The following is a 25,080-nucleotide window of genomic DNA, read 5'->3' as shown; positions in this document are numbered from 1 at the left end:
CCTATTAAAAATTTCATGTGTAAATTAACTTAAACTAGTTACTTTGACCATTCCCTTACCTTGTCTGTAAGATTTATAATCAGAAGTTAAAAAACTCATTGTGTAGAAACATTGTCCATCTTGCCAAGTTGGTTGTGTAGAATGTTTAAAGGATGTGGTTCTTGAGCATAGTGGCAAATTGGGAAAGCTTCAGAATGAAGACAGCTCAAAATGGCTACATGCCATGTGAATCCAACTACCTAAAATACACCTGGTGTTTTTCTCCAAACATGAACCAGGTGAGGTCATCCCAATATCCTGTTAGCCTGTAGGAAAACCAGTTATTTACTGGGCTTTTCAGATACGAACCTGAGGGGTTTATGGATATTTTTATGGGATATGTGCTTACTGCCCTACATGCAAGGAGCTGGTTACAGAAAGACCTCACTGCCCCAGTTGCATCTCATACTTTTTAGTGTTTTGACAGCTTTGAAGGCCAGAGAGGAAGGACACAAAGTGGAAGAGCAAGTTTTCATCCCCTTCTTTCAAGCATGTCACAATAATGATTTTGACACCTAGAAAATTGAAGAGGGTTTTTTATCCAGCTATCCCCTGGATCTTGTGAAGATTTCAATTCCATCTAAAATATAATTACTGATTAAATATGCAAAGCACCTAAGAAACTGTGTTTCAGAGAGCACCAAGATGTTGATTATGGTATCTAGCAGAGCTTTAATCAACAATGCCATTTGGCATGGTACTGCACTCTTTTTGCTATGCCCTGTTGATATGGCTGCAGTGCTCATGGGCTGCTCACACCACACTGAGGTTTGCAGGCATATCTGACTGACATAGAGGTGTGTTGAAGACATCTGCTCCATTATGCAGAGTAGCAGTGAATTAGGATGCAAACTCTCATTAAATTTTCATCTGTACTTGTAAAATAAAGACTTTCATTTTGATATTTAACTTTATTGTATGTTAGCTGTCAAAATTTAAGTAAAAAACACTATAATTTGGTCTTCATTTTATGACATGTGATTTCACAGACTGAGGTAGATTAACAAAAGTTTTGACATTTGATTTTACCTTTGAAGTAATCATCATCTGAAAAGTTGTTTGTGGTACCTTGGGTGCTACAGGGTCTTGTCTGCAGAAATCAACAGTAGCAACTCCAGCAGTCTAGAGCTATAATTATTTTCATTTCTTCACTTGAATGTGTTTTTCTTGTGTTTACTTTCATACCTATATTGATTTTTATCAATAAAGCATTCCTTCATTTTGCTTACTCCACATCATGTATTAGAAACTGAAAGCAAAAACACTGGTAAGTTTCCATTTCCATTTAGCATATGTAGCTCTTGTTCCCAGCAGGTAAGAAAGAAAAAACAGGGCTTTGACCATGTTGAATTAATGATTTTTCTCTATCTTGAAACACTATAATTGTTCTAACATAATTTTTTCTTTTATTTTCTTTTTTATCCCATATAATTGATTTCTAAAATAGTTTGCAATTTTTTTTAGATTTGTTTGTTTGTTTGATCTTAACAATATGAGTTTTATTCCAGCAGTTTCTCACTTGTTATTTACAAGGGAGCTTAAAGAACATACAGTTCTTTCTTATTGCATTATAAATTATTACCTACTTGCTCACCAGAAACCAGCAGGAATTGCCCAGAGATCTGAAGCAAAGCGGTCTCTTCATGGAGTTCTGTTCAGAACATCAGTTACTGCACCCCAAAGGCTGTATCAATTTCCCCTCTTCCTCCTTTGGTGAAAAGTACTGATACTTTATTTAGCTTGTGACTTTGAGCTTGGCTGTTCTCACAGGCTCTGCCTGCAGAAGAAAGGCTGCACTCTCTGGAGTGAACATGAGGACAAAGGAGGATCATTTGTAGAATTTTCAAGCAAGGGCAAAAGGAAATGCAAAAAGGGAAGGCCATAGCTGGTATGTCCCAGTGGTGTTTCTAACAGTGTGTGTGCTTTTCCTTTATTTAATAATTCAAAGGAACAAAACTAAAAATCAGAAAACTTAAGTCCAGTGCTGAAATATCAAGAGAAATAAAAAAGAACAGTCTTGTCTAATTCTTGCACAAGAACAGGCAGGCAAGCAAGCAAGCTGCTTTCCCCAAGAACAGGTCTGCCCTGCACACACAGAGTTGCCAAGTCCCATCTCCTTCACAAGTGCTGAGGAAAGCTGCTGCAATGCCAGAACAAGCTGTGGTGGCTTTAGCACTGGCTAAAATCACCAGTACACTAACTCATTTTTTGCTGTGAGATATGGATTAAGAGAAGGGAAAAACAGGCTTAAAACATAAAAGGTATAAAGAAACATAATTAAAAGGACTACAAGAATAAGAAGCACCAGAATAAAACCTCCAGAACACCTTTCTTCCCCCTGCACAACTTCTTTCCTTTCCCATCTGACAACATAGAGATAAAACCTGGGATTTTAAATCAGTTCCAACTATAAAATAGTCTTTCATCAGTTCTTGTAGGGAGAGGAGTTTTCTCTTGCCATGCCATGGAGACTTCTCCACAAGAAACAATTTTCTTGTGGCTTTTCATTTCCACAAATAGCAGAACAGGGAAAAGTTCTGCATCGTGAAATTCCTCCCATTTTCACAGCTCTCCTATGGGTATGTCCATGGGTCATGAACTCAAGGGGTATTATTTTAAAGATGAGTTGTTCAAAGGCAAACGTTCTCTTCGTCTGTCTCTGTGATCATCTCTGGGAACAGAGGTTTTCTTCTTCTCTCCCTGGGGGCAAAGGGTCTTCATCAACTCTCATTTCTCTCTCTGTTCAAGCTTCTCATGGGATCACAGCTACTCCAACATCTGCTTAGCAGTGGGTACCTCTGCTCATGTCTACAGTTTGAATACTTCATCCCCCCATACTCTCTCATGAATTAAAGGAGATATTTCAGTGTATCACTGTCCATCTCCATGGTACTACCAAAACAGCCTTCAGCCCCATTAAGGCATCTCCTCATTCTCCTTCCATCTGGGACTTGACTCCTTCTTTACTTGGTAGGCACCATGTTTTTCTACATGCCATCACTCCTTTTCTCTCAGGGAAGAATTGAGGTCTGCAGGTCTCATCTGTACACTGAAAAGGTTACTATCTCACCCAGGCCTGCAGATGGTTGTAGGCAGTGGCTGTAGCAGTCATGGTGACGGATTTCAGGCTGTGCTGGGCCCCTCCCTCTGCCCAGCAGCCCTGGGAAGGGGCTCAGCCTGGGGCCCAGCGGATCCTGTCTCAGCACGGCCTGGGGAGCTCAGTGTTGGTGAGATGTCAGCAGCCCTGGCATGGCCCAACCTGGGGCTGGGGTCCTGCAGCCTCCACCCCTGCAGCCTCCACCCCTGCAGCCTCCACCCCTGCAGCCTCCATCCCCTGCAGCCTCCACCCCTGCAGCCTCCATCCCCTGCAGCCTCCATCCCCTGCAGCCTCCACCCCTGCAGCCTCCATCCCCTGCAGCCTCCATCCCCTGCAGCCTTCATCCCCTGCCCTGCAGCCTCCATCCCCTGCAGCCTCCATCCTCTGCAGCCCCTATCCCCTGCAGCCTCCATCCCCTGCAGCCTCCATCCCTGCAGCCTCCATCCCTGCAGCCTCCATCCCCTTCCCTGCAGCCTCCATCCCCTTCCCTGCAGCCTCCATCCCCTGCAGCCTCCATCCTCTGCAGCCCCTATCCCCTGCAGCCTCCATCCCCTGCAGCCTCCACCCCTGCAGCCTCCACCCCTGCAGCCTCCATCCCTGCAGCCTCCACCTCTGCAGCCTCCATCCCTGCAGCCTCCACCCCTGCAGCCTCCATCCCCTGCAGCCTCCACCCCTGCAGCCTCCATCCCTGCCCTGCAGCCTCCATCCCTGCAGCCTCCATCCCCTGCCTGGCAGCCACTGGGGTCAGGCCCTGCCTCCTCCAGGCCACACAGGGGAAGCGGGGCCAGCCCCACCAGAGCTCCTTTTGAGGCTGGAAGCAGAGGGGTTTCCTATGCTTGCTATTTTAAAATGTGGATCTCACAGGGGCAGATCTAATTTCTAAATGGTTAAAAATGTTGTCAGTTCCCAGAAGTAGCCAGCTATTGGCCTTTCCTATTCACATAAGAAGGTCCCAGCAGCTTCTGTCAGAGAAATCACTTCTGTGGTTTCTTACTGGTTCTTCTGGTTTCTTGCTTCTTCCCCAGAAGTCAATCAATGTGAAACCAGCACACAAGCTCAGGGCTTAGACAGAGGTGCTGGGAAAGGGGTCTCAACAAGGCATCAGGGAGACCAGAGAGGATGTGCTCTGCTCTTAACCCTCATCCAGAAGATGCTGTCCTGTACTGCAGAACAATAGGTTTCAAGGGATATTTTTTCTACTGGCCTTAAAACATAATTCATCTTGTCTGTTATTCAGCATCATTTTCACTGTACACTTGTCAGTTCTATCAGACTGATAGGGAAACTCACTGACTTATATTTTCCCTACCAGATAAGAAATAAGCACTGAGGAAGCAGTAAAAGAAGTACAGGGAGTGAGTGTGCAAAAATAGTAGAGAATGAATCTTATACTAAGAACTTCAGCACTTCTTCAGCTCTGAGCTAATAACTTCAGCTACAGAACAGCAGGTTATTCTGTAAATCTGAATGTATAGACAGCAGGAGATACCCTGAGGATATCTCTAACTGAGCTACTTGAAGTTTGAAAACTTATTAGACATCACTCATATTTCCACCAAAAGCTATTAGCTGCTGTTTAGAAATGTGTGTTTGATCTGTGCTTGTCTGTAGGTATAAGGAGCAAATGCTTCATACTGGGAATATATACTGGAATCCTCTTATTGAAGATGACTAGGAACTCAGAACAGAACAAAGAGAGAACATTTAAACAGTGCAAGTTTCATCTCTATAAGGCTTTTTGAGGAGTCCTGTGCTGGCAGTTTTTCTAAAGCACAGATTGATGAAGGCATATATGTGTTAAATGTCAATTCACAATTTTGTATTATCAAAATTCATCCTGCTCTGCCACACGTACATAAACTGTAGAGACTTTTCGATGGACATTACTGGTGCAGACCTTCCTCAATAACTTTTATCTTGGCTGGATTAAATTTTTTCTTCCTCCACCATTACTTAAAATAGCCAAGCGAAAAACCCCTGAATCATTTTATAACAGAAATACTGACTGGGTCTTTATTCTGGAAGCATGCATGTCATAGTGGTAACATCAGTGTTGATGACAGATGTCATTAGTTTAATGACCATGGTTATCTATTGTCATATTTAACTGAGGTTACTTAATGGAGTTAAATCTACTTTCCTTAATAGCTAGAATTAAGGAACTATGTCATATCTACATTAAGCTTATTACCTGTAATTTGTACAAAGAAACCCCTAACTTGAATAATTACCCCTACTTAATATACCATTAACCAAAAATTGATTGAGACTTAGTAGAGTCTATTTGTGATTTCCAGATTTGTTTAGCATCCCTGTTTGGCCCCTCACATGTGACTTCATTAATGTTTTATATTTAATTGGATGAAATGATCTGCACTGTGGAATCATTTCGTTGGTGCACTGTGATGATAAAGCAACTTTATAAATTGATAATTTATGTTATATGCTTACATTCTTGCATATTGTTTTTTCTTCAAGTACTCTGTTATTTTAGAGATTTGACTTGAGCTGAACATAATTATTGGTAAGACAATAGCCAGATTCTGTGAGTTCTAGATCTCTTACTCTGCCCACTAACTGCTCTTCCAAGTTCCCTTATTCTCCTTTTAGTCTTCTTCTAAGTACAGTAATAGCCTGAAAACATTTTCTTTGAAAAAAATAAAATAGTTCAATCGCATTATTTTTTTCTTTTATAATCATCATTTCTGCATTTTATTTTTTGTATTAAGTGGAATGAATAATATTATGCAAAAAGTGGAGACAGGCATTATACAAGGTAGGAATAAATTTGCAACTGACAAGGAGCATAATGAAACACATAACCCATTCCTAGGCAAACAAAAACCTGTTCACTTTAGGCAGAGTGCTTTCTCTCCCTAGCATTTACTTCAATAGTATGAGAAGAAAATTTCATGCCAATGTATAACTCAGCCATTCCTCTATCTCTGGGTCCAGCTATATCTAATGTTCAACTTTTCTACTTTTACATTCTCCTTAAATCCACGATGGAAAACAAAGGAGCTGCATCTGTTATTTGCCTGGATTGAAAGACTTTGATCAGAGTTAGTTGATAAGAAGGAAGGTCACCAGGGTTTCTCTGTTGTCCCTCTTCAGGCTCCTTCAGTCTCACTGAGGTGCCACAGGCTTTCTGAAACCCTGTGTGAATAATGTCACCAAATATTGTCCACAGAATAAAATTAGCTCTTGAAATACATTCATTTACTTAAAAGGAGTTTTTTTTCTATCAACCTTGTACTATTCCTTCCCCTCCCATAGCTCACTGAAGCTGAAAATATCCTTCACATGTCCTTTCTCTTCTTTGTTTCCTCTAAAAAGAAGATCTCTTTCTTTTAAAGTCTTGGCTCTGCACTTAATTGTCTACTGGGGAATGAAAGTCTTTATTCTGACCACATCATATTTGTTTTACTATATATTTTCCTTAAATCCTACCTCTCCTCAGCATTTTATTACTTTCCGAAATTTCTGTAGTCAAAGTGTATTAAGTGCACAGTATAAAACCAAAAATAGAGACCAAAAAATACCATGAAAATATTTGTTTTGAAAACAAAACTAATAAAACTTTTTCTGTCATTTATTTGTACTACTAAATTTTGTTGTCCTGTATCCTGTGCAACCCAATTCACTGTGATAACTCAAGAAGGGAAAAAAACCCAACAGAATAGCAATGTGTAAAGAAAAGCAGGAATGTGTAGTTGACTCCTTACTGTGTCTAAACCACAGGAGAAAAAGGTGGAAAAGGATTTATTATTTCACACACACACACAAAACAAACAAACAAATAACCAAAAAAAAAACCCCAAAACCAATCAATAAATGTTTTAAGTCAGTCTCTGAAGATTTTTATAAATTAAAATTTTCCATAAATTTCATTGCATAAGCTGGCAAGGAGACACAGAGGCAAGTCAAGTTTCTGTTTCCTGTTGGTTAGGGTGTTTTCTTCACCCACTTTTTCTGTTTATTGCTAAAGGAAATGACAAAAATGTGAATAATCAAATAAATTATTCTTCTCTTAACAAGAAAATGAACTGTATACCATATTTTCAACATATTCCTTAAACAGAAAGTTAATATTTAATATGAATAAATATTCTGAATTAAACTTACTGTGTTGAACAGCAGAAGATTGTCCCTAAGACCAAACTAAAGGGTTTAGTCACACTGACATTTCCACATATTTTAATGGGAAGTTTGTCTGAATCAGGATTAGGGCATCAGGTATCTTACTAAATTATCCCTTTATGTAGCACTATTAATGTAGGCTGATCCTTTCATCCGTGAACTGAGAAATTAAAAATATATTAATAACAAAGCCTCCATAATAACTGCATTGATGGACAACACATAGTTTGTATTTAATCACCTCTTATTCATAATATGTCATAATCATCCATCATGGCAGCAGGAAAATTGTCCAGCCTAACTCCTACACTGAATGTAGTAATGAAAATATAACAGAGGAAAAAAGTTCAAGGGGAAACCTCACTGCATAATTGATGTCATGGACTGGTGATCTTACAGAAGATGATGTCTGTATTCTGCACTAGGGTATTTTATTCAAGCACAAATATGTGTGTGTAGATGTATAGAAATTACATCTCTCTGACATCTCATGCTAAGCTTCTCATATAAAAAATCATGGATTAACTCTCATGAAGCATTCAATTTCATTGAATAGCCAAACAAAAACCATCATCAATTTGATGTTTTTAGTTTTCTCTTGATTTCTAGTTTCAAATATGGTTTTAAATTCTCAAGAAGGAAGAAGTCTACTTCCTTTTTTCTCCCTCTGTATTTTATTAAATGTATTGGCCAAAGTAGATTTCATAGCTCTAACGGAGAGCAGTCCTGTTTTCCTTTAGAGCTGTCCTAATCAGCACTCCAGAAGTGTATTCTGTAACTATAACTTTGGATAATTTGGAGCACTTTGCAGATGTAGATGACTATGATTGTAGTTTATGAAGTTCTTAAGTGCATTACTTTGTAATATATTATAAACAATAACAAGTGCCATTACTTTTGTTCTCGTCTCCTTGGCTAAGGGTTTACTGTATCAAGTTCATCCTCTGACCTCTACCTGTGTTTTAATTTTCCTGGTTAGGGCTCTGTTGCCATCTTTTTCTAGGCAAGGGAGAGTTCATTTCATAGCACTTAATATCAAGTTGATAGAGGTAGCCTTATATTTTTTATTTTCAGACTCATCCTTTACTGTGGTTGTTTAATTCTCATCAGCACCCACTTTATCAACACCAGGCCCAGTGTTACGCTGATAAGATCTCTTTACTTCAATGCAGAAGCTTCAAAGATCTCAGTGAATGATGGTGTGAGTCATGGAGGCTTCAAATATTGCATTAGCAGCACAATAAAATCTGTCATACAGTCATTGGTTTAGTAAATTTATGTGCAAGAACTCGTGCGAGCTTCAATGGGTACATCCACACTTGTGAAGCTGTCTATATTCTTCCATCAGTCAGAGATTTGGGAAGGGAACTATGACAGTTACACTCTATGATCTTCACAGTTTCTAAATTCAAAACTAAACAAAACCCCCAAAAACCCCAAACCAAACACCAACCAAAAAACCAAATATGTCAATGACCTCACTCAGCAAGAATAAATATAGAATAGATTAAAAAATTCAGACTTCTTGACCTGTTAATATACTACTTATCACCTGAAGAATTTGTACCCAAAAGGTGAGTCCTTGCTCTAAGAATAATTTGCACTGCAAATTATTTCCTTTATATTCTCCCTTTTTCTGAAGTATATGGCTAATCCAGCCTGTGAAAACTTCCATTTTCTTTAGAAATCATGGCCCTTTATGACTAATTTCCTGTGCCAAACTATAATTACTTTAATTCTACATTGCTGGAGAGAATTTGAAAACAGGATTTCTTTAGAACAAAATTAACTTATATAATGAGTGAAAAGATAAATCATATTAGCTTAATTGCAGTACATTAACATTTTTGTTGCATATGAATAAAAAATCAGACACTATGAAAGCAGGTTTCTCATAAAAAGAAAATTTATGGAGATTTATGAAATTTTAGGAACTTGTAAAATTCCATTACTTAACATCTCTATTAAGATCTTTACAAGCATGCATAATGAAAGACCTAATAAAATATTTAATAAATGGACTTCTGTTTGAAGTCACTTTGATTCAATATGAGCAAAGGATTTGAAGTTAATTTAGAAGAAAAGGACAATCAGTAGTTAAAATAAAGATAGTTGGGGTTTTTTTCAGGATTGTTAAACAAACATAGAACAAGCAAACACTGTCTTAAAATGCTTTTTAAATCACTCCAGCACTGATATTTTAAGCATTTATTTTATTTGAAGTTTCAGTGTATGTTTGACCATGGATTATCTGAAAATTTACTTGGACAACGAATTCTGGTTTACTAGAAATTTTAATTTAAAACTGAACCCATTGGAGAGGTTACCCATCAATAAGGATGATTTACCAGTCAGGACTATTCAGGCTGATGCATATTATCTCAGCGTTCCCTTGTAGTCTTCCAGTGATTTGTTTTCTCATTCATTTATGCCTAAAAATTAAAAACCTAAGAACCTAATAAGGCATTTTTTAGTTTTTTCTTTATGAAATATCCTGCAAGATGAAGTCATGGTCCATGGCAAGATATATTAGTTCTCCTGTCACACATTAAGGTTGCATTTTTATATTTTTTATGCCCAAATCTTTTTCTGATGTTTCAGTTAATTTTTGCTAGTCAGCTATCTCAGAATTCTCCTGATGCATGTGGAAAATTAGCTGGTGATGTACATGAACACATGAATAGCATAAACTTTCCATTGTGTCAACATTTTCATCCAATGAAGTACCTCTAGTCCACAAACTCTTTTTTATTGTGATGCTCTAGAGCAGTGGAATGTGCAGTTCCCTTTTGCTAAGACATGTAAGAAGGGGAGATGGTGCTGGAGGATGAGTTGACAGTTTGGCTCTGAAGAACTTCAGAATATTTGTAAGAATCTTATTGTCTGGGTGAAGTTGTCTTCTGGACTTTTGATGATACGGTGTTATATCTAGCAAAAAATTATATTGTTCATGTGCACACAATCTCTTCCTCTGATCATTTGATTTATATGATCCAATGGGATTAATCTAGTTACTTAATTTAAGAGAACTGGAATTTTTTTTTCTACATGTCTCCAGAGAAACTTCAGTGTCTTCAAAATACATATATGGCAATATAACACAAGAGCTTTCCTCAGGGAGATGGTCTCAGTTCCTTCTCCCTGTCAGTTCCCCAGCCCTGAGCAGCTATCAGGCTGTAGTACCAATTTAGCAACTGTGTATTTTGTCCACAAAAATTTGGAGTAAGAATAACATTGATTAAAAAAGATACCCAGTGAGAATAAGGTACACTTCCTTTCATTTCATGTTCAAAGGGAATATAATGTCACTTTTACTTTCAGGTTTGCAACCATTCAATTATAATGTCAAAATCCATTTGACAGAAATTATCAATCAGAAAAGATCCTGAAACAGACAAACCCTTTTATCTTAGCATATCCTCAAATGTTTGCAAATTATTCAGTTTTGAGGTTGCTGAGACTATCTTTCTGGCATAAAGACTTCATGGAAAAAAAGCTGTAATTAAACAGATTTGCATAATTCAGACAGGCTTTTTGATCATTGTGTTGAGGTATCCTGAATCTTACTTTGCTGTTAAAAGAGCATCCATTGTCTGGCTTTGTCAGTGCCATACAGACAATGGACATTCGTGGAAAAAAGGGAAATAATCCACTCTACACAGAATAAGTAAACTGTAGCATAAAGAATATAAAAATATATGGCAAAGCACCCTGCCTGGCAAGCTGTCAAAGATCAGACAATAGTCAGGTCTAGATCTAAAATCTAAAAGCTGTTGCAGAAGGAAGAACAGACTGTGGGATAGAGAGAACAGAAACCTCTGATATTGCCATTGCACTATTTAAAGGGCTGAAATTGCCTTCTGCCTTCAGGCAGCTGCTTCATCTGCCCAAGAGCATTTGTCTCCATAGTGTCCAGAGAAGGCATTCATGGAGAAACCTGAAACATCTGCTGTTTGTCAGAGAATCACAAGATGCTTGGAGTCAGAAAGGACCTCTGGAGATCATCTTGTCAAGCCCCTCTGCTAAAGCAGGTTCAGCTGGAGCAGGTTGCACTGGTTTATGTCCAGGTGGGTTTTGAATATCTCGAGAAGGAGACTCCACATCCTCTCTGTGCTGTCTGCTCCAGTGCTCTGTCCAAGTGGTTTCTCCTTGTATTCAGATAGAGCTTCCTGCCTTTCTGTTTGTGCCCATTGTCCCTTATCCTGCCATTGGGCACCACTGCAAGAGCTGGCCACATCCTCTTGTCCTTCTACATTCTATTATTTACAACTACATCTGTAACTAATGTGTAAATATGTTGAAAAATCATAATTCTCAAGGACTAAGCCAGAGAAACTCAGCAGCAGTAGCGATGGCAATAATAATGCAATGCTTTGAGTGAGCATACTAACAAAAAATGAATAAAAGCAATTTCTAGGTTTGAAGTATCAGTATCAGTTCATGAGTTAACTATATCTCACTACTGGTGCTGCCCTTATCTCCTGTTGTGTAGTCTTTGGGCTGAGGTGGGAACAACACAAATATTTGACCTCTAAGCATCCTTCCAAGGAATGAAATTCTTCCTCTGAAGGGCAGGAGGAGACAATGAATTCCAATGAACCCACTCTTGAGTTATGAGCCTCTCCCTTGCTCTTTTAAGCCTTGAATGGTTGAGGTGGTGTTTGAAAATTCTCACAGAAGTTCACAGTCAACTTCATCTACCTGATGGCTTCAGGAAAGACACTGCTATTAACATTCCTGCTAGATAGAAAAAAATAAATAAATAAATTTAATAAACAGAGTAATTATATCATCCTGGCAGTATTAAATATGTGTGAATTCTCAGAATGTGCATTGTGATTTAGAAATTTTTGAATATAATCCCCCTGAATTTAAAAAAAGGAAGGAAAAGAGTATACATAAAGCATGGACTGCAATATATCACAGTACATATTCAAAGTTTTAAAGCAAAAAAAAAAAGTGAATTGAATATATATTTGAATTATTTATTTCACAAAATCCTGAGATGGTTATCTTCAAAAAAGAAGTAAATATCAATTTCCAGGGTTTCTGTGACTAGAAACTCATTTTTTAAAGGTGCTGCAATGCTCAAAAGTTTATAAAATTTGATGCTGTTTTTAAGGACATAAGAACAGTAATGTTTTTTGAGTTTTTTTTCAGTACTAGGCACCTCCTCTAAAGGAAATTTGAATTTGTAGTTTTATATCCCCCATGTTTATGAATTGGGAAGAACTGTTAGCAAGGCTTGCTGACACCAGAGATGATGTTGACCATGGTAGCACTGCAATGACAGATGACTAATTTCATGCTAAAAAGGTGGCATTTGTTTTATATTTAGTTTCACACTCACACACAAAAAATAAAATAAAATTAAAAAAATATAAATATTTTCAAGTTTAATAAGATTTATCAGATACATTTCCCCAAAAAACTTTTACAACAGGATTGATAGCCATCTTTTCTTAAATATTGGTAAATTTTCAAATATTTTGTATTTTACCACAAACTATGGAGCTTTTTTAAGCATTTTGAAAGGCAGTTGAAAATTATAAGAAAAAGAGAAAAAGGAAAGGTAAATCTCCACTTTATCCTAAGTTTTCTTAACCTTATTTAAAAATGTAAGGCGGGGACAAGGTCTCTGACAGATTGGAGTGGCTCAGGGGATTGGTAATGGGCTATGGAGTTATATACCTCTAGGTCATCATTTCAAATCTGGAGTGTTACTAATTAAAGACATAGCACACTCTGTTATTTGTATTTTTAAGGTCTATAAACTTCTTTGGGCTTCTTGGTTAATGACTTGAATTAAATTGATTGTGAAAAGGAACGTCTGTCCTTGAATGACTTTACTGAAGCCTGAGGTAAGAGGTTATTTCTCAGTAGAATACTAACAATTCTGTTTTTAGATGTAGAAAATAAATATTTCAGCTCTTAATAGCTTAATTGAACTGATGAGGGGACAATTTGTTCAGAAGTAGGGGCATCTAGGAACACCCTGGAATATTTATAGGTGTCTAATATTACCTGTCTGGTTGCCCCCTTCTTTCTTCCTATAACATTAACTATTCACAAAACTCATATTCTTGTAACATAATCCTGAATGTGGAAGGAGAATCCAAGCAAAGGGAGGTAGAAGAGAGTGGAAGAGAATGGCAAATAGGCAAACACCTTCCTGTAAAGTGTGAGAAAAAGGGGCACTCAGAAACGATGAAAATTCCTGTGTTCTCAGTCTAAACATTTTAGATTACTGCTGTATCTTAAGGAATATTGAGAGTTTGAGGTAAAAAACAAAGGAAGTTTTTCTCAGACAGGAAAGCTGATGGAGGGGAAAACTGTATAATTTTAATTGCCTTAGATCTCAGAGTAATTAGGAACCCAGCCTTGCACACAATTACAAAGTTGTCTCTGGTCACACAGATGACTGAATTCACGAGTCATTTCAAAAGGGTTTCAATTCACACAAATGCCAAATTAAGAAACTTCTTAGATAAATGATTATAACAGCACTCCTTTGCCTTTCATGCCACTAGCCACATATTTTATGACAAAAAAAACCCAAAGTATTTCTTCTTTCTTTTGGAACATCTGCTGTTGTAAAGAAATCTCAGGATTTGACAGAAGACCATCATGAGTCCTCTTTGATTCCCTAGGAATATGAGGTATCTCATCTTTCAGTAATTTACTGAAATTACATGTTTAATTAAAAAGGGCCAAATTTAATATAAATTCTCAAGTAATAAATAACATTAGACCTAAAGAACACGATAGAACTAGAATTTCCATTTTCTAGAGGGTAGAATAGAGCCTTAGTCACAAAATCAGGAAATTCAAGCCCTTTACAGATTTCAGGTTCCTCTTTTGTATGTGGAGGATGAGGAGGTGAAGGGGAAAGAGGGGCATGTGGGACTCTGAGTTTTCCATAATTTCCCAAACATATTCTCTTTCTTAGTCTGAAAATATTTATTATAAATGTTCACTTCTAGCAGCTTAATCAAATGCAGAACACTTCCACTGAAATTTAAATACTGCTCTAAATAACAAGAAACGCCATCCAAAATTTCCTGTGTCAGTTTCCTCAAAAGTCTATGTCATTCTTGAATACAGGTTTATTTAAGTACTCAAATTATGCTCAAAAATATCCTTCCTTTTAACTTGAACTCTTTCATCATCTTGCCCTGAAGTTTTCAGTTCCAACCTGCTCTACAACAGATACAAATTCTGTTCCTGGTATTCCTTAGCACTGATTTTCATTCATGGATAAAAATGCTAGGATAAAAAGGCAATTACAGTCTTTTCCTCCATGCTTATAGAAACATGGACATCTTTGAATAATGCTGATGGTTCTTCATGGTTTGCTTCTGGGGACAGATTTTGGGCCCTTTTGAAAATGGCAAAACACACAACCATTCTTACTCTGTTTGGCCTTGCCTGTGTAGAATGAAAAGACAGGAGCAACTACCATATGTCCCATCAACTCAAATTTTCTGTGCCAAAAGTGGAAAAATCAACCTATTTGCTCTCAGACATTTCTTGCTCCTTTTCATGGGATCCAGGCAGAATCTGCCACAGTGAGGAATGAAGGCAACATGTTCCCCTCTCCCCATGTCCAGCTGGAACCAGCCTCTGGACTCCTTTTTGTCAGGTCATATCTTCCCATCATGAGTCCAGATGGTACAATTTTTTCCCTCTCACATTTTTTCCTCATCTCCCGAAAAAAGGAGCCCAAAGCAATGTTCTATTATTTTAGTGTGAGAGCTCTCTCTAGTGGCAAGGATGTTATTTGCCTTTATGTTTGTTTGAGTTATAAAACATTCCAAAAGGCTGCCTGACTTTTGTCCTCACTGGAAACATTAGTATTGCATTTGCACTGACGAATATTGTAAAATATTCTCCTACATTTTTATCCCAGATTTTTGTTTTTATAGCAGCATGGCTACAAACTGCTGTCAACTCAGACCAATAGGATTTATGTCTGTTTAAGTCTCAGCCACCAGAGCCTTTAATTGTTTTCAGTTTATAATCTAAAATGCTCTGGTGTGGAGAATGAGAGGACATTGAGAATACAGAAGAGCATCCTTTGAGTCTTCATGGGAAAGTGCAGAGTGAGAAGGTTTGGGAACAGCCCTCAAATTAAAACAGCTGGAAGGTTTGTTAAAACTCTTCAGGACAGGTGGAATTAAGATCAGGAGAAAGACTTCAGATGGATAAAAGCAGACCCATTTTAATAGTCATTGCTGGTAGTCAGGATAGAATTTCCACAAAAACATTGTGAATCTTGTCAAATCCTATCGTAGAAAAATGTTCATCAACATGTAACAAAGGAGAATACCAAAACAGCAGAGTTGAAGAGAAACAATGAAAAAGTTAGATACAGCTTTCATAAACAGACAGAATATTTATGCTTTAAATTACATGTAATTACACTTTGGTAGTTTAATTTGGGGATAAATTAAATTTTAAAAATGTATTTTTCTTGAAACAAGAATAAAAAATTCAGGAAAAAAATGCTAGTGTTCCATTTTATTCTCTTAACATTTGAAGATTTAAAATTGAGAAAAATGAAACAAAACTAACAAAAAAAAATTAAAATGTGAAAATATTTCAAGCTGATCAAGACAGTCATTGTGAATTTAGCTTTTTTAAAAATTTTTGGTTGAGGAATCAGATCAAAATGCAATCATGTGAATAGCTCTATATAAAATGCAATTTTAAATAACTTCTGCATTAAAGCTACATACTGCTGTATCTAATTTAAACTTTGGACTTTATTAAAATTAGTGTGGTCTCATTCAAATAATCCTCTACAGTAGCAGTTGACTGGAAAATTACCTGAATGTCAAACCGAAATTTAACTTCTCTGCTTCACACACAAACTAAAACCCTCTGAAACCCTCAGCAACAAACCTAAGGAATGCTAAAACACATATATAATGATAAGTACATTTAGATTGCATTTTGCAAATAATTTTCTTATTTAAAGAATTCCCTTGGTAGTTGTATATTTGCAATATATTTATTGATGCTCCTTAAACACAGAAACATATTCTCATATATATATATATATATATATTCCTGAACAATTTTAGATTTCCTCCAGTGACCAGGTCTGGGCTTAGGCTTGCCAGGAGGAGGCTGCTTTGTGGGAGGGAAGGTCTGGGCTTTGCTCACTGAGGAGCTCACGCTTCCCACTGCTGCATTTCATCCCCCAGAGCTGTTACCCCTGCTGCTGTCCCCTTCTGCAGCCCTGCTCAGCTGCAGGGTGGTGGGTGTGGAAATCTCTGGAGGTTTTGTTCAGAAGCCCCCAAAGCCTGAATTAACTTGTTCAAAAAATGCTCAGATTAGTGAGCGTGTCTGAATGACATATTCTCCCTGACAATAGTAAATTAGCACATTTTTATCTCTAAATCATCTCAGATATTTCAATGATGAGCAAGTACTTGCAGTTTCATTTCTGCTTCTCCTTGCTGACTCTCAAATTATTCTGAAGCCACCAGCATTTCTAAAAGCAAGACACATTGATTTCCTCATTATATTAGGAAACGGCAAGTTAAGCAAATTTCAGAAGTCTTTTCAAATTCCAGAGTCTGTTCTGAAGTGATAAGACAAGACATCATATTCAGCTCTGTAAGCTTTTGTGTGGATATAGTTCTCAGTAAAAGTATTTCTGTCCTAAGAAAAGAAAGGGAAAGAAAAAGAAAAAACTATTTCCCTTTTCCAGATGGAAACGGAAGGGGAGGATGGAATCTTCAAATTTTAATTAATGTACTACAACTGCTTTACTTGCTTTTTTCTATGTTAGGGAAACAGAGAATTTTGTATTCTAAAATTGACTTTTATACTGCAACTCACCACGTACATTATCCTACTCAACTGTGCTTATCAAAGACATATAGGCTAAAATAATTAACTAATTAATTAAATAATATATGTGTATAAATATTTAAACAAATAAATAAAGATTGTTATCAGTCTGGAAAATTACTTCTGTTCAGAAGAGAAAAAAGCAATGATTTTTCACCAGTAGAAATTCTAATACTGTACATGTGAAAATCATTCCAACAGATGAAATCTTTCTGTATTCACCCAACAAATGGCTCACAGGGTGTTCATTTATTTCATATAAATTCCCCAGTGAACTCACAATAGTTACCGGTTGTATCACATTGCAGTGACTATTGCTATATGACTATTGCAATGGATGCTGCTATGGACAATATTATAAATACAAAGCAAATGTTTGTTACCATTTACTGCACCCACCCAGGTTGCTGGACCCAGGGGGTGTGTTGGTGGTGTGTGTATTTCAGGTACTGGTTTACACTGAGTGTAAAACATGGGATTGCTGTGGAAATCATAACAGTTCTTAATGCAACTACACCATCTTCTAAAATTGTATTATTTTTACAGGGAAATATGGGGAGAAAAATATATACCCAAAACACTCTCTCAATTTCTACTTTTATTTCAACTGATTCTGCTTATTATGTTCCAGATACTCATAGTCATGGGTATAAGCAGAAACAAAACCATCCCCTCAAACAAAACCATTTTGGGGGGTTGGTTTTGGGTTTTTGTGCTTGTGTGTGTGTGTGTGTGTGTGTGTGAAACCTGTGTAGGCTTAGAAAAAATATTTATTTATCTAAGTTTACTTGTGAAATAAAAAGTGGTCTCAAGTTTGCTAGAGCCACTTGACTTGCTGTGGGTTTTCTGTGACCTCTGTGTGGAGAAAGAAATGCTACTTGCAGCATTTACAGGGTCACTTTAAAACCTCACACTGCAAAATATTTTGAATAGCATCCTATGGAGGATAATTCTGTTTAACAGTACAATGTGTACAAACACAATAAGAGCAGGGTATATGCAAAACAACATGTCTGAGAATGAGCAAATTATTCCAAAGGGAATAATATAGCTGTCTAAGCATCATTCCTCCAATAGTTTGACTTGTAAAACAGATGTTTGAAACCTTCTGGTTAAAGCAAACTGACCTTCTCTTGGAGTAAATACATTGAAAAACATATATTTATCTGGATCTTTGGATGAGTACCCTTGAAATAACAGTATGCATTCATTTGCTCATGCAGCCAGGAAATCCATTCCAATTTTAATAGACAAAGACATCCACCCCATCAGTTTACATTGATTTGCTGGGAAAAAAGGGTGTGCTGCCCTGAAGTGCCAAACATCAACAGAATACAAGGTTGTATCGAGATAAAGCAACCTTCCCTCGTGTTTGATGGGACACAGTGCAGTTTAGGTAAAACACACAGCTACACAGACTCCTGGTACACTGACCTCTGCTCCTGGAGGCTCTGGCATGTGCTGTGTACAGCAGCAGAATGTCTACAACCATATTAGCTGTGGAGAAACAGTGCTGAGCTGACAACGAGGTCAGTCAGATCCCAGAGCCTGAAATCTTAGCAGGCGAGGTAACCCAGAAACAACAGCAGCTGAGCTGATGTTTCACCTACACACGTCTGTGCAGCCACTGAATCTTAATTTTTAAAGGATGGAAATGACAGCCCCTGGGAAAATATAACAGTTATGTAAAGAACTATAAATTGCTGGAAGGCTGTGAGTGATCTGAAAGGTCAAAAGAAAAAAGAAAAATATTTCTTTGGTAAGCCATATGTTTCTGAACTGTGGGGGAAATTCTGTACCTTAAGCTAAAAAGGGCAAAATTGACATTAGTATAGTTTTCTTTGACAGATTGGTCTTTCATTTTTTATTAGTGAAGAACTTAATGTGTTCACCTCTTGATTTTTGTGTCTGTCAATATTGCTTCAAAAATAGAAATTTCATTCACACCTATGTTCTTCCTTTGTAGAGCAGAATAGTCACAAAGACAAGAGATTTAATAGGACTTACAAACTTTAAAAAGTTTACAAACTTGATATGCTAACAGTGCAAAAAGAAAAAACCTAAACTCCACAATTACAAAATGCTAACAAAACCAACAGTGAATTCCATTTTTTTCTCCATGTCATGGGTAAAAATATCCAGAGGTTACATTTTTCAGACTTTTTATACACCAAAGCAGATCTCAAAAGTAGTTTTACTTTTAGAAAATCATCTGATTAAACTAGTCATCTTTTTTTTTCCTATTTTAACCCAAATGTATAACTTTCATTTCAAGCACATGGCTGTCTTTAATCATCTTTATGCATCTTCAGTTGAATTACTCATTTTCTATTACAAAATTATTATTTTCTATTTCTGGGCAGATTCTTCACTCCTAATGAAGGGAAAAGGATCAGGTACTGGTTTTGAAACCACTAGGTTGCCCACCTACTCATGTTATTTTTATTGCATTAAACAAAATTTTATATATTTGCATGCAAATTTACAGAGTTTATGATCATTTGGATCATATGCTCTATTGGATCATTGCTGTTTTCCTCATTTAGATGCCACTTCACCTTTTTGAATGACATCTTCCTTCCATATTCTTGTTCTCAAGTCTTTCCCAACAACTATTTTGTACTGCCACGATGCTGCCAGTACGGCTTCTTCAGTAACGTTAAAAGCTAAGCATGGCTGTACAATCATCTTTTAATCTTCTGCATTTCCACATAATTTCTCTTAGTGAAGTTTAACTTACCTGAAGTTATTTCTTTTGCTTCTCAAGGGATGAGCCAACTGTGGCATTTCTGGAGTGGTCCTTTGCCCATGTGGTTTGAATTCCCTATAGCAGCAGGCAACTGCTTCTATTTTTTTTTTTTTTAACAGACTGGTATTAAATCTTTAGAATCATAGAATCAGAATATCTTGCCTTTGAGCCAAGTCCTGCAGATTGCTCTGAAGCAAGTCCAAGGCTGTGGCGCTCTTCTGTCCTGTTATCTGGACACTCTGTGAAAACACCTGAAAATTTAATCTCTGATTCACATTCCAGTGTACCACCTGACCAGTCTGCATGGGAGCAATTGCAGTACAGTTAATTCTCTTGGTACTTTTGATTTCTCTCAGCATATCACAGTCAATGAACCCATCTCAGGCAGACAATTGATAATGCAGACTCTGCTTTACTTGTTCTTCTGAGGCTTGAGATTTCAATTCAGACAGATTCTGTGCTAGTTACTGAGGTAGTTAAGCTGTTTCTTTCCTTTGCTCTGATCTCAAGGCCTTTTAACACACAAGAAAATTTTGCTGACAGCAAAATTCTGAATGTTGCTATCATGATATTACAGTGTTCTCCTTGCTTTCTTCACATGGCTTTCTGATACGTCTTGTATTTTGACATCTTCATTCAAGGCTAAAGAGTCAAATTCTTCTTCCTTTACTTACATTTCTAGCATTTTGAGAAAATCACAATCATGCTGGAAATGATTACTGATTTTGATTTGGAATGGCAGTATGGATTGGACTGGTGATGTTATCCTCCTAATTTGGCCAGTTGCTCTAGCAGCAATCAGTGAGCTCCTTAAACTGATAAAGAGAGACAAAATTGAATTATTTTTTGACTCAACAATAAAAAGTGCAACAATCATTTCCTGAAAACAACTCAGGTGTATTTCCTGGTGTCTTCTGCTCCAATGATCTTATATAATATGGTAATAGCAATAGATCCTATGAATCTATTAAGCATCCAAAACTGTAAAGAAATTAATTCTGGGCCTGGTAGGTAAAGCAAAGACAAAAATACTTTATAAAATAAGATATTATTATTATTATTATTATTATTATTATTATTATTATTATTATTAGTAGTAGTAGTAGTAGTAGTAGTAGTAGTAGTAGTATTAATGATAATAATAATAATAATAACAATAATAGTAATAATCTCACCTAGACTACTTGCAACAGGTAATTAAAGTCCAAATCATGATTATTCTGCATGTCTTTCAGATGTCTGCTTTATCAGCTCACTATTGATCTTTTTAGAAACAGAGTTAAAAAGAGAATTATCTTCAATCCTGAAGAAGGACATGGCTGTGAAGGAAAAAATATAAAGTATTAAAAAAAATCAAAAAGTAAAGAAATATTGACATAGATTTGGTGAGGGAGTTTCATTCTTTTATTTCATCCTCTAAATACTCAGGAAGCTTTCCTATTTTATGAAAAATACACATTTTTTACAGATATTTTTACATTTTATTAGGAAGTTGAAAAAAACTATAAAGGCCTAACATAGATAGATATACACACAGATATATACATAGATATATTTATATATAAATATAGATAAATATTGAAAAAGGAAGGAAAGGGCTTCTGAAGTGCACCAAAGAATCCTTCAGAAGGTAACTGACCTGAAAGACAAGCCCCTTTTCCAGGGGATTCTGTCTGCATGGCATTCACAAGCCCAGCTCTGCAGCACAGGCTCTGCAATCAGCAGCAGCTGCCTGCATGCTGTTCCTGAGGTATAAAAACCCTTCCTTTGCATTTTCACATAGCACTCTAAGATTAGAATTTTTATTTTTTTTTTAGACAAATGGGTCTTAAAGTCCATTTCCCATACCCCATTCCTGTGGCTACAAATGTCAGATCTTTGGTTAGAGGTTATGGGTTATGGGTGCAGGGGTTGCTGGGTGCACAGGTGCTCTGCTGCCCCCAGCAATGCCCAAGTGGCTGAGTGCCAGTCCCTGGATCTCTTTAAAGGACATGTAGATGTGCTGTTCAGGGATGTGGTTTGGTGTTGATCCTAGGTTTCTGATACCAGCCCTCTGAGCATACCATCTTGCTCTGAACCCATCTGCTCTTACAGAAATGAAAACTGCTCCCATGTCTCTAACCCTGGAAATCAGTTTCACAGCTCTCCATGGTTTTATGCCTCTATCTTCACTTGTTTTTTTGTTTCTATTTTGCAAGGGACAGTTCCCTGAGCCATCCAACCCAGTTACTCACAAATTTTCTTAGGCCATATTTGTCCTTAATTTCTTTCAAGCTGCACTGCCATGATTTCTAGAGATGGATCTGTTTGTAATAAGGATATACTCAAGCATGAAAAGCAGGCTTGGCCCCCTCAAAGCATTGTGTGAATGTTTACCTGATACTAAAGGGTGTGGAGGGAACAACCAAGTGAAAACCCAAGAGGGCAGAAATTTTCAACATGGAATTATGAGCTAAAGTCTGGCTGATGGCAGATCTTCCTTTTAGAGGGATTAATCTGGTTTAGGTACAGACAGTTTAATAAAATAAAAAAACAAATAAACCTACTTGATCATTCCAAATTCACAACACCGTTTTTTGGAAAGGCTTAAAATATTTTCATTAGATGTATCTTGCAGGATGTGGAAGAATATTGCATCAGGGGTCTGACTGCTGTTTCATACCCAACCTAAGCAGTTCTCCAACATTCTCTTGCTGTAAATGGATCTAAAATTCACCTCTGATATGTTTCCAGGCAACAGAATTACTTATGAAGTTTCTGCAAATCTGAAATATAGACTATCCCAACTTAGTTAAGAAACAAAGGTAACACATGAAGAGCAGCATGGAAATATTGGGGTGCTTATGTTAAACAGATTTATTTTTGTGGACAACTGTTCAGACTCGTAGAATCGGAATACCAGAAGCTGGAAACCCATAGAAGTCCAAATCTCTGCTCCTTGCAAGACCTCCCAACAATAAACAGGGTCACTAAGAATATTCTTTAGATGCTCATTGGACACTGACAGGTTTGGGGCTGCAGCCAGTCCTTTTGGGAGCCTCTGACCAACCACCTTTATTGATGGAGGATCTTCTCCTAATGTCCAGTCTGAGCTTCCCCTGCTGCAGCTTCATTCCATTTCCATGTGTCTTGCTGACCACCAGAAAGAGATCAGCACCCCTCTGCTGTGCCCCCAGGAAGCTGCAACTGCAATGAGGAGCCACTGACAGAGCCTTTGCCTCTACTCTTACTGTGTGCCACTGTAGCAGAATGGCAGTCCCAAAGCAGGACCTCAGGGTACTCTTGTACCTACATTTCATAGTTCACTACTGCCTGCTGTTTCAAATTCCATGTGCTGCGTGTCAGTGGGGCTTTTTTGTATTTTTTTTTTGGTTAGATGGAAAAGAGTGCAAGGGGTTATGCTCTTTGTGAGAATTGCTGTATATATAGTCAGGGCCTGCTCTTGCCTTATGTACAGTTGCTGAATCTTGTCATCTCCGTCTTGCCCTTGAAACGATCTCTAATGAAATGCAGCAGAATCTTAATCCCATAGGAGATTGATTATTGTGCAGTTTCACACTCATTTAGCTCTCCCTTTTCTGTTAGAAGGGTATGAGCTGATTATTTGCACCACTGTCCACAGCCTTCTGCTTTCTCCTTTAGGAAGCTTCTACAGATGCTGCAAATTTCTTAAAGGAAACAACTTCTTATTTTCTGAGATTCTTTATGATTGAGGGGAAAAAAAAGTTGTTTCACCCTTATAAATAAAAGTAAGAAATGAGTACAAATACAATACAATACAAATACAATATCTATTACACTTTAAGTGAAGAAACAATAGCATATAACAGTCAGGAAAGGCAGAGGAAAACAGTGATGATGGACAGTGTCAGAATGGGAACAGAAAAAAGATAAGGAAAAGGGAGAAGGAAGAATGGAGAGGAAAAGTAATCTGAACCTTGTAATGAAATTAAAATCAAGTTGCTGTTGATGCCACTTTGCATTCTGCATCTTGTTATTGAAATTTTAATATGACTTGATGAGGAAAGTTGGAGAAAGAGCATTCACAGCAATGAAATAAAGAAAACATTTCTGCAACAGAGGAAAATATATCTCTTTAAAGGGGAAGGAGGCAGGAGACATTGAGGGGGAAAGAGAATTCAACCGTCTTGGGCTCCAGTTGTGACATCAGTTTTAGAAAAAGACAATGTCAGATAAAACTGTACCTAAATTTCCACAGTCTTGATTATGCAGTTTATGCACACAAGGTATGCATCCTGAGCACATCAACTCTGTTCAAATCTTCATATCCTTATAATCTGCAAATTAATAATTTAGGAAGTTCCACAAAAATTTACTGTGCATTATGAGCAGGAAAACTTACTGGTGCTTTCTCCATGGAGACTGAACCATGTCATCCTGACAACTCAAGTAGATATTGTGTTTGTAGAATTAGGTTATGTAAAATAATATTGGATGTACAATTTATAACTGTTTATTGCCTAGCTTGCCAGTAGGTATGTATAGATATTGTTCTATATAGAGGGTATTTCACTCCTACTCAAGACTGGAATTTCCCTCAGTGTTTTGTATAATTCTAGAAGTCTCCTTTCAAAGCAGGTATTGATGTTTTCTAGTCTCATTAGGGCCCTGCCATCTGCTGTCTTGATGACTTTGCAAGGAAGGCTGAGTGATTTAGGATATTTCTTGACAGTATCAAAGATTTTCTTTTAACTTCCTTGTTCTTTGCTCTGCTCTATTGATGAATCCCTCTTGCTTTGCCTCATCAGTTGTATTGCCCAATCTAAGTGCCCACATGCCACTCATTCACTTTCACTGCATGGCATTTCCTTGATTTCAGCACTTGTTCACAGTACCTCGTCCCTCATACAATATCCATGTTTGTTCTACATGCTTTATTTTCCATCCTGGACTATGAAAACCTGTTTTCAGAATCATGTTTGATCCTTCCAGCATTGATGTTACTTGTTCTCTTTTTGATAGATCGCTTCTGAACCACTGCTCAATAGTTATAATGTATTCACACAAAGACATTCTAATAAGTGTTTTGTTGTAATTTATGCACATGTAATATAGAAACTGCAATGTGAGCGAGCTACAAAACAATTGTACAGCCATAGTTGTAACAACCAGTTTCACCCTAGAGTAAAATGGAATAATCATATGGATTAATAGCATATATAAGCAAGTGCTG

General features: G+C 37.2%; 1 long non-coding RNA gene across 1 annotated transcript; it reads right to left on the bottom strand.

The window, feature by feature from the left end:
• Positions 1-6,885: 6,885 nt before the first annotated feature.
• Positions 6,886-20,698, bottom strand: LOC111924065 (uncharacterized). Its single transcript, XR_002861435.2, has 3 exons — positions 19,878-20,698; positions 13,301-13,448; positions 6,886-12,013 (listed from the first exon to the last, which is right to left on the bottom strand). It is a non-coding gene; the product is annotated as an uncharacterized LOC111924065 (long non-coding RNA).
• Between the last annotated feature and the right edge of the window lie 4,382 nt (positions 20,699-25,080).

The sequence above is a fragment of the Cyanistes caeruleus genome, chromosome 1 (genome assembly GCF_971803275.1).
Source record: "Cyanistes caeruleus chromosome 1, bCyaCae1.hap1.1, whole genome shotgun sequence".
Classification (NCBI taxonomy): domain Eukaryota; kingdom Metazoa; phylum Chordata; class Aves; order Passeriformes; family Paridae; genus Cyanistes; species Cyanistes caeruleus.
Note: the sequence above shows the minus strand (reverse complement) of the source record. Positions and strands in the feature narration are given on the sequence as shown.